Consider the following 11,349-nt stretch of genomic DNA (forward strand, 5'->3'; position numbering starts at 1 on the left):
GATCATGGTGTCATGCCGGTGATGAAGATGATCATGGCGCCCCGAAGATGGAGATCAAAAGGAGAAAAATGATATTGGCCATATCATGTCACTATTTGATTGCATGTGATGTTTATCATGTTTTACATCTTATTTGCTTAGAACGACGGTAGCTTAAATAAGATGATCCCTCGCAATAATTTCAAGAAAGTGTTCCCCCTAACTGTGCACCGTTGCGAAGGTTCGTTGTTTCGAAGCAGCACGTGATGATCGGGTGTGATAGATTCTAACATTCGAATACAACAGGTGTAAGCCAGATTTACACACGCAATACACTTAGGTTGACTTGATGAGCCTAGCATGTACAGACATGGCCTCGGAACACGGAAGACCGAAAGGTCGAGCATGAGTCGTATAGAAGATACGATCAACATGAAGATGTTCACCGATGTTGACTAGTCCGTCTCACGTGATGATCGGACACGGCCTAGTTGACTCGGATCATGTTTCACTTAGATGACTAGAGGGATGTCTATCTGAGTGGGAGTTCATTGAATAATTTGATTAGATGAACTTAATTATCATGAACTTAGTCTAAAATCTTTACAATATGTCTTGTAGATCAAATGGCCCACGCTAATGTTGCCCTCAACTTCAACGCGTTCCTAGAGAAAACCAAGCTGAAAGATGATGGCAGCAACTATGACTGGGTCCGGAACCTGAGGATCATCCTCATAGCTGCCAAGAAAGATTATGTCCTAGAAGCACCGCTAGGTGACGCACCCATCCCAGAGAACCAAGACGTTATGAACGCTTGGCAGCAGCATGCTGATGATTACTCCCTCGTTCAGTGCGGCATGCTTTACAGCTTAGAACCGGGGCTCCAAAAGCGTTTTGAGCAACACAAAGCATATGAGATGTTCGAAGAGCTGAAAATGGTTTTCCAAGCTCATGCCCGGGTCGAGAGATATGAAGTCTCCGACAAGTTCATCAGTTGTAAGATGGAGGAAAATAGTTCTGTCAGTGAGCACATACTCAAAATGTCTGGGTTACACAACCGCTTGTCTCAGCTGGGAGTTAATCTCCCGGATGACGCGGTCATTGATAGAATCCTTCAGTCGCTTCCACCGAGCTACAAGAGCTTTGTGATGAACTTCAATATGCAGGGGATGGAAAAGACCATTCCTGAGGTATATTCAATGCTGAAATCAGCGGAGATGGAGATCAAAAAGGAGCATCAAGTGTTGATGGTGAATAAAACCACTAAGTTCAAGAAAGGCAAGGGTAAGAAGAACTTCAAGAAGGACGGCAAGGGAGTTGCCGCGCCCGGTAAGCCAGTTGCCGGGAAGAAGCCAAAGAATGGACCCAAGCCTGAGACTGAGTGCTTTTATTGCAAGGGAAGTGGTCACTGGAAGCGGAACTGCCCCAAGTACTTAGCGGACAAGAAGGCCGACAACACCAAAGGTATATGTGATATACATGTTATTGATGTGTACCTTACCAGCACTCGTAGTAGCTCCTGGGTAATTGATACCGGTGTGGTTGCTCATATTTGTAACTCAAAGCAGGAGCTGCGGAATAAATGGAGACTGGCAAAGGATGAGGTGACGATGCGCGTCGGGAATGGTTCCAAGGTCGATGTGATCGCCGTCGGCACGCTACCTCTACATTTACCTACGGGATTAGTTTTAAACCTCAATAATTGTTATTTAGTGCCAGCTTTGAGCATGAACATTGTATCTGGATCTCGTTTAATGCGAGATGGTTACTCATTTAAATCTGAGAATAATGGTTGTTCTATTTATATGAGAGATATGTTTTATGGTCATGCCCCGCTGGTCAATGGTTTATTCTTAATGAATCTCGAACGTGATGTTACACATATTCATAGTGTGAATACCAAAAGATGTAAAGTTGATAACAATAGTCCCACATACTTGTTGCACTGCCGCCTTGGTCACATTGGTGTCAAGCGCATGAAGAAGCTCCATGCTGATGGACTTTTAGAGTCTCTCGATTATGAATCATTTGACACATGCGAACCATGCCTCATGGGCAAAATGACCAAGACTCCGTTCTCCGGAACAATGGAGCGAGCAACCAACTTATTGGAAATCATACATACTGATGTGTGCGGTCCAATGAGTGTTGAGGCTCGCGGTGGCTATCGTTATGTTCTCACTCTCACTGATGACTTGAGTAGATATGGGTATGTCTACCTAATGAAACACAAGTCTGAGACCTTTGAAAAGTTCAAGGAATTTCAGAGTGAGGTTGAGAATCAACGTGACAGGAAAATAAAGTTCCTACGATCAGATCGTGGAGGGGAATATTTGAGTCACGAATTTGGCACACACTTAAGGAAATATGGAATAGTTTCACAACTCACGCCGCCTGGAACACCTCAGCGAAATGGTGTGTCCGAACGTCGTAATTGCACTCTATTGGATATGGTGTGATCTATGATGTCTCTTACCGATCTACCGCTCTCATTTTGGGGCTATGCTTTAGAGACTGCCGCATTCACTTTAAATAGGGCTCCGTCGAAATCCGTTGAGACGACACCGTATGAATTATGGTTTGGGAAGAAACCTAAGCTGTCGTTTCTAAAAGTTTGGGGATGCGATGCTTATGTCAAGAAACTTCAACCTGAAAAGCTCGAACCCAAGTCGGAAAAATGCATCTTCATAGGATACCCTAAGGAAACCATTGGGTATACCTTCTACCTCAGATCCGAAGGCAAGATCTTTGTTGCCAAGAACGGGTCCTTTCTGGAGAAATAGTTTATCTCGAAAGAAGTGAGTGGGAGGAAAGTGGAACTTGATGAGGTGATAGTCACCCCTTCCGAACCGGAAAGTAGCACGGCGCGGGAAGATGTTCCTGTGGTGCCTGCACCGACTGGGGAGGAACTTAATGATGATGATCATGAAGCTTCAGATCAAGTTACTGCTGAACTTCGTAGGTCCACAAGGACACGTTCCGCACCAGAGTGGTACAGCAACCCTGTCATGGAAATCATGTTGTTAGACAACGGTGAACCTTCGAAGTATGAAAAAGCGATGGCGGGCCCAGATTCCAACAAATGGCTTGAAGCCATGCAATCCGAGATAGGATCCATGTATGAAAACAAAGTATGGACTTTGACTGACTTGCCCGATGATCGGCGAGCCATAGAAAATAAATGGATGTTTAAGAAGAAGACAGACGCGGATGGTAATGTGACCATCTATAAGGCTCGACTTGTCGCTAAGGGTTATCGACAAGTTCAAGGGGTTGACTACGATGAGACTTTCTCACCCGTAGCGAAGCTGAAGTCCGTCCGAATCATGTTAGCAATTGCCGCATTCTATGATTATGAGATATGGCAAATGGACGTCAAAACGGCATTCCTTAACGGCTTTCTTAAGGAAGAATTGTATATGATGCAGCCGGAAGGTTTTGTCGATCCTAAGAATGCTAACAAGGTATGCAAGCTCCAGCGCTCCATCTATGGGCTGGTGCAAGCATCTCGGAGTTGGAACATTCGATTTGATGAGATGATCAAAGCGTTTGGGTTTACACAGACTTATGGAGAAGCCTGTGTTTATAAGAAAGTGAGTGGGAGCTCTATAGCATTTCTCATATTATATGTGGATGACATACTGTTGATGGGAAATGATATAGAATTCTTGGGAAGCATAAAGGCCTACTTGAACAAGTGTTTTTCAATGAAGGACCTTGGAGAAGCTGCTTATATATTAGGCATCAAGATCTATAGAGATAGATCAAGACGCCTCATTGGTCTTTCACAAAGTACGTACCTTGACAAGATATTGAAGAAGTTCAATATGGATCAGTCCAAGAAGGGGTTCTTGCCTGTATTGCAAGGTGTGCAATTGAGCACGGCTCAATGCCCGACCACGGCAGAAGATAGAGAAAAGATGAGTGTCATCCCCTATGCCTCGGCCATAGGGTCTATTATGTATGCCATGCTGTGTACCAGACCTGATGTAAACCTTGTCGTAAGTTTGGTAGGAAGGTACCAAAGTAATCCCGGCATGGAACACTGGACAGCGGTCAAGAATATCCTGAAGTACCTGAAAAGGACTAAGGATATGTTTTTCGTATATGGAGGTGACGAAGAGCTCGTCGTAAAGGGTTACGTCGACGCTAGCTTCGACACAGATCTGGATGACTCTAAGTCACAAACCGGATACGTGTATATTTTGAATGGTGGGGTAGTAAGCTGGTGCAGTTGCAAGCAAAGCGTTGTGGCGGGATCTACATGTGAAGCGGAGTACATGGCGGCCTCAGAGGCAGCAAAAGAAACAATCTGGGTGAAGGAGTTCATTACCGACCTAGGAGTTATTCCCAATGCGTCGGGCCCGATGACTCTCTTCTGTGACAACACTGGAGCTATTGCCCTTGCCAAGGAGCCCAGGTTTCACAGGAAGACCAGGCATATCAAGCGTCGCTTCAACTCCATTCGTGAAAGTGTTCAAAATGGAGACATAGATATTTGTAAAGTACATACGGACCTGAATGTAGCAGATCCGTTGACTAAACCTCTCCCTAGAGCAAAACATGATCAACACCAGAACTCTATGGGTGTTCGATTCATCACAATGTAACTAGATTATTGACTCTAGTGCAAGTGGGAGACTGTTGGAAATATGCCCTAGAGGCAATAATAAAATGGTTATTATTATATTTCCTTGTTCATGATAATTGTCTATTGTTCATGCTATAATTGTGTTATCCGGAAATCGTAATACATGTGTGAATACATAGACCACAACATGTCCCTAGTGAGCCTCTAGTTGAGTAGCTCGTTGATCAACAGATAGTCATGGTTTCCTGACTATGGACATTGGATGTCATTGATAACGGGATCACATCATTAGGAGAATGATGTGATGGACAAGACCCAGTCCTAAGCATAGCACAAAGATCGTGTAGTTCATTTGCTAGAGCTTTTCCAAATGTCAAGTATCATTTCCTTAGAGCATGAGATTGTGCAACTCTCGGATACCATAGGAGTGCTTTGGGTGTGCCAAACGTCACAACGTAACTGGGTGGCTATAAAGGTGCACTACGGGTATCTCCGAAAGTGTCCGTTGGGTTGGCACGAATCGAGACTGGGATTTGTCACTCCGTATGACGGAGAGGTATCTCTGGGCCCACTCGGTAATGCATCATCATAATGAGCTCAGTGTGTCCAAGTGTTTGGTCACGTGATCATGCATTACGGTATGAGTAAAGTGACTTGCCGGTAACGAGATTGAACAAGGTATTGGGATACCGACGATCGAATCTCGGGCAAGTAACGTACCGATTGACAAAGGGAATTGTATACGGGATTGATTGAATCCTCGACATCGTGGTTCATCCGATGAGATCATCGTGGAACATGTGGGAGCCAACATGGGTATCCAGATCCCGCTGTTGGTTATTGACCAGAGAGTCGTCTCGGTCATGTCTGCATGTCTCCCGAACCCGTAGGGTCTACACACTTAAGGTTCGGTGATGCTAGGGTTGTAGATATATTAGTATGCGGAAATCCGAAAGTTGTTCGGAGTCCCGGATGAGATCCCGGACGTCACGAGGAGTTCCGGAATGGTCCGGAGGGGAAGAATTATATATAGGAAGTCCAGTTTCGGCCACCGGAATAGTTTCGGAGGTCACCGGTATTGTACCGGGACCACCGGAAGGGTCTCGGGGGTCCACCGGGTGGGGCCACCTATCCCGGAGGGCCCCATGGGCTGAAGTGGGAGGGGAACCAGCCCCTGGTGGGCTGGTGCGCCCCCCTTGGGCCTCCCCCTGCGCCTAGGGTTGGAAACCTAGGGGTGGGGGCGCCCCACTTGGCTTGGGGGGCAAGCCACCCCCTTGGCCGCCGCCCCCCATTGGAGATTGCATCTCCTAGGGCCGGCGCCCCCCAGGGGCCCTATATATAGAGGGGGGAGGGAGGGCAGCAGCACCCAAGCCCCTGGCGCCCCCCAGGGGCCCTATATATAGAGGGGGGAGGGAGGGCAGCAGCACCCAAGCCCCTGGCGCCTCCCTCTCCCTCCCGTGACACCTCTCCCTCTCGCTGTGCTTGGCGAAGCCCTGCCGAGATCCCCGCTACTTCCAACACCACGCCGTCGTGCTGCTGGATCTCCATCAACCTCTCCTTCACCCTTGCTGGATCAAGAAGGAGGAGACGTCTTCCCAACCGTACGTGTGTTGAACGCGGAGGTGCCGTCCGTTCGGCGCTCGGTCATCGGTGATTTGGATCACGACGAGTATGACTCAATCAACCCCGTTCACTTGAATGCTTCCGCTCGCGATCTACAAGGGTATGTAGATGCACTCCTCTCTCTCGTTGCTAGATGACTCCATAGATTGATCTTGATGATGCGTAGAAATTTTTTAATTTCTGCAACGATCCCCAACACTCGCGACCTGTTCGTGCCCTGTCTTTCTCGTTTCTGTTAGGTTTTGTAACGACTGAATAAAAGGAAAGAGCAGAAAAGCTACAACAAGTTCGCATCGCAAAAACTCTCCCTATCGTGTGATCTCTCTCTCTCTCTTGCATACCTCCGGTGATCACCGGAGTTCCACTAGGCAGGGTTCGTCTGACAGCAAGCTCACGAAGTCATGGTTGCTTGGATATAGCGCTAGCACATATTGTCACAGATTCATGGCTGCGTTACTTTTGCCTAGCGCTGGTGATTCATGGCTGCATGCAAAACATTCCCTAGCAATGCATGGTTTGAGTAACATCTTCGACGCTGCCGCGGCGGCCATTGAAGCATTGCCATCGCAACATCATGGGAGCCATTGGCGGATCTAGGGATGGGGTCATGGGGCCATGGCCCCCATACACAAGTTACAAATTATATTTTACTAGTGCAATGTTTGTTCATTATACTAATTTTGGTGTGGTGCAGTATATAAATTTTCAAAGCCATTGCAATGTTGTTCATTGTTGCCCCCACATTGTCAATTCCTAGATCCGCCACTGATGGGGAGCCACTGGATTGTTGTTGTAGGATCGTCAAAGCGGCTGTGCCATCATCGCAGCACTGTCACGGCTAGGAAGCATGTTGTTGCAGCATCGTCGAAGCAGTCGGGCCTCTATCATAGCATCAACGTGGTCATCGAAGCACGGCATTGAAACATCACCGTGACCGTTCGAAGCACGCCGTCAAAAAGTAATCGAAGCAGCCAGGCCGCCATCGCCACACCCACGCGGCCGTCAAAGAAGGCCATCACACCATCATCGAAGCAGCCATGCCCGTCCTCACAACACTACCACATCCGTGAAACACGGCGTTTGCAGCAACGTCGAAGCAACCAGGCCTTCGTCGTAGCATCCCCGCAGTTGTCGAAGTACGATGGCGCATCCTTACCACGACTGTTCGAAGCATTCCGGTGAAGCAACACCTGGCCGTCGAAGCAAGTCGTCGCAACATCATCACGGACATCGAAGCACACAAAGAGCATTCGAAGCATGTAGTCGCGTCATCGCCACGGTCGCTGCAGCAGGCCTCGTAGCATCGATGTTGCTGTCGAAGCATATGCCGCCATGGCATCGTTGAAGCGGTCGAAGCACACCACGGGTGTTTCGAAGCATGTCCTTGTGCCAACGTCACCGTCGTCGCTGCATCGTCGTCTCGTAGCAGCGGAACGACCCTCAGAGCATCGTCGTCTGGTTTTACAGTGCGTCGGCCCTCGTATCGTACGCAGTAGCCACTCCGCCGCTGGTTTTGAGGCAGCTCGTGTCACTACACCGGGCGGCTTTCATTTCACTTCCAAAGCTGCACGCAACTGCATGGCACTACAAGCCAGGGACGCTAGTACGTACGTGAGCATGGCAGAAATACGAACGCGTGAGCGGATGTGAGGTGTGCAAGGAGAAAAGTGAGCTGGTGTTTCCATCGTGATCATGCCAATCGAGCGGATGGGGAGGCGGCCGATCCCCACGCGGCCACGCCGGATGATTCCTAGCACTGGCCAACAACTCAGGGGATCGAAGCTGCATCGCTTGCTGGGCAGTCGCCACGCGTTTAGTCCCACATCGGCTAGCGAGGTTGAGCGGGACCAGCTTATAAGAGCATCTCCAGCCGCGCCCCCAATAAGGCCCCTCACGTGATTTTTCGGCCGCCGGCGTCAAAAAATCGGCCCAGTCACGTTCCCAGAGGCCTTGTTTTCGCCGGCTCAGGCCGAAATTGGCGCCGGCGGACCCAACCCGAACCCGGCGCTCGGGGGCGCCGGGCGAATCGGTTTTGGCGCGAAAGCGCCGCGGGCCAGCCGCGTCAGCGACACCGCCCGCCTCGTCTTCTCCCGACGCCTCGGTTTCCCGCGAGGCCGGCCTTGCCATTGATTCCTCACGGGCGGCGCGTTCACGGGGCGGGGCGCCGACGCCTCCCCTCCCTCGGACGCGTACACACGGACGCAGCGCGGCTATATATGGCCTCGCTCGCCTGTGATGAGTGCCACCTCTCCCGAGCGCCGCCGCCGAGCTCTTCTCCCCCAGCCCTCCCTCTCCCGAGCGCCGCCGCCGATCTCTTCTCCCCCAGCCACTCCATCTCCCGAGCGCCGCCGCCGATCTCTTCTCCCCAGCCACTCCATCTCCCCGATGGCCGAGCGTTTCCCCGGAGACGAGGCGGCGGCCAACGGCTTCGGCCGCCGTTCGCTCCGCGAACAGGAGTCCTGGCTCCTGTTCCAGGCGAACATCCCGGCACCGCCGGACGCGCCGGGCCGCCGGGCTGGAGGCTCAGCAATGGGGGAGTGCCCATTCCCCCATTGCCCGATGTCGTGGCCAAACCATCCTACTTCGCCGACGAGGTCAAGATCGTGCGCGCCTCCCTCACTGACGCCGAGCTCTCCCTCCCCCAGTATGCCGCCGACAACCACGCGGCTTGGGCGGCGTACTTCGAGCGCCGCCAGCAGCAGCGGCTGGCGTCCACCAACGGGGCGCCGGTGGTCGGCGGCGTGAAGAACAGCGAGGGACCCCACCTGTGGTGGGGCGCCCCCGGCCGCACACTTGAGGGCGTGCTGACGCACCTCGAGGGCGGCAACAACCCGCCGTTGGCGTATCCCCCGGCGAGGGCGGCCGCCCCGACGCACCGCCGACGCGACGGGCAATCGGCGCGTCCTCCTCCTCTTCCTCCTCCCGCTCCTCCTCCCACTCCTTCGGCACTCCGACGCTGCTCGGCGTCAAGGCCGAGCCCGGCATCGTCATCAACAAGGGCGGCCGGCGCGCCTCCTCGTCGGCTCTTCCTCCGCGCTTCGTCATGCCAAAGACGGAGCCGGGGCTCGCGCCGGTGAAGACGGAGCACGGCGAGGTCGAGCTCGACGACGACGCGGCCCTTGAATGGGCACGCCAGGACTCCATCAAGATGGCGACGGAGCGCCAGCGCGCCGCCCTGCGGCGCTTCGAGCAGCGCCGCCGAGGCCGCGACGAAGGAGGAGTCGTCATCATCGACGACAGCGACGACGACGACGACGCGCCGCCGCCGCCACCAGCCGAGGAGGGTCCAGCAGGGGCGCCCGAGTCAAGGAGGAGAAGGCCGACGATGGCGGCGACGACGGCGACTTCTCGGCCTTCAGCAAGTTTTTTTTATTAGTTTTTATATGTAATGGCGACTACTCGACTTAAATCCGCGAATATAAGCCCAAGTTTGCTGAAATTTGGCGTGTTTTAGCTGAACTTTGCGTAAATTTGCTACAAAAATTTTTCCCCGCGCCTGGGGCTGGCCCTGGGACAGCGGCTGGGGGCCAACTCGCCCCAGGCCCATTTTTTTCGCCGGGTCACCCCCCGACGGCGATTTTAGGCGCCCCCTGGGGGGCCAACGGCTGGAGATGCTCTAAGCCCCGCGCTGCTACCAGAGTTGTCCCTTCGGTGACACCTGGTGATTGGATGATTGAAAAAATAGCATGTTGGTTGCATGAATCAGGATGAACGCTAATAGCACCTTTTTTCAATTTTTGGCACCTTCAAAAACTTTAAAAATAAACCGCCTCCTCTCTAGCTTCTCCGTCTCTCTTATTTATTGATTCTTCTAAATTAGTTCTTATTTTCAGTTCAAAATTTTCGGATTTCACGTGCCGTTTTTTCAGCCCCTCATGTATACTACTATTTTTATTAGAAGGTCCATCTTTTTTCTGATCCTTACCCCTACCAACTTTTTGGTGATTACGAGTTCAACTGATTTTTTAAAGAAAAGTCCTTATAGTTCTCATTTCCATATTTTCAGATCCAAAATTTTAGGATTTCACGCCCCATCTTTTCAGCCCCTCACGTATGCTGCTATTTTTATTGAAAGGTCCTCATAATTTTTTATTCAGTTATCTGAGGATGCGCGATTAACATTTTTTACCATTCTTATTTTCAGATCAAAAATTTTAGGAATTTTTTACCGTTCTTAATCCAAAATTTTAGGAATTCCACGCGCTATCTTTTCAGCCCCACACGTATACTACTATTTTTGTCAAAAGGTCCTCATATTTTCATTTCCATCTTTTCAGATCCTTACCCCTACCAACTTTTTGGTGATTACACTTTTTTAGCCCCTCACGAGTTCAACTGATTTTACAAAAAAGTCCTTATAGTTCTCATTTCCATATTTTCAGATCCAAAATTTTAGGATTTCACGCCTCATTTTTTTCAGCCGCTCACGTATACTACTACTTTTATTGAAAGGTCCTCATAATTTTTTATTCAGTTATCTGAGGATGCACGTCGCTCATTTCTATTCAGGTCTCCTCCTTTTTGGACGGTTCATACATTTTTCTTTTCTTTTTGAAACGGCAGGATTCATGCATTCATTATGAAAAGAGTTGCTTGGTTAATTAGACCATATATATACAATATAGTGTCTCACTTTATCGAGGTGCCACTTCGATGACTCTACCATGGTTGCCTCCAGCGTGGTGTGAGCAGAGCATGAACTATAATCTCCCAACATTTCAAAACATGACTAAGGAAAATAAATGATTGCTATAACAAGCACATCCCTGTACTGACTTCTCCATCGCAAGGTTCAGAGGGGGCATCCCTGTACTAACCTCTCCGTCGTAAGGTTCAGAGGAGAGACATAGAGATCCTTCTATTGGTCGGGCTCGGGGCTACATCATTATTCATAGCTCCCCGAGTCACCATAGAAGTTGCATCCACCGACCACTCAATCTTGCCCGGGGGCTACTTCAGCGTACACAACACCTGCGCGACTTTGGGTGTCAAAACAGGCTAACAACCACCACATCTCTTTCATCTGCGTTTGCGACCACAAAATCCTAAACTGCTAAGAATCAAAATCCTAAACTGCTAAGAATCAAACTGCGTGCACTCGGGGATTCAAACTCATTATCTTCTTTTATTTTTTCACTAGGTCGCAAGAGCTTTAG

General features: G+C 50.1%; 1 pseudogene; it reads left to right on the top strand.

The window, feature by feature from the left end:
- The first annotated feature begins 605 nt into the window (after positions 1-605).
- Positions 606-10,351, top strand: LOC141040646 (uncharacterized; annotated as a pseudogene).
- Positions 10,352-11,349: the final 998 nt, after the last annotated feature.

The sequence above is a fragment of the Aegilops tauschii genome, chromosome 2 (assembly GCF_002575655.3).
Source record: "Aegilops tauschii subsp. strangulata cultivar AL8/78 chromosome 2, Aet v6.0, whole genome shotgun sequence".
Taxonomy (NCBI): Eukaryota; Viridiplantae; Streptophyta; class Magnoliopsida; order Poales; family Poaceae; genus Aegilops; species Aegilops tauschii.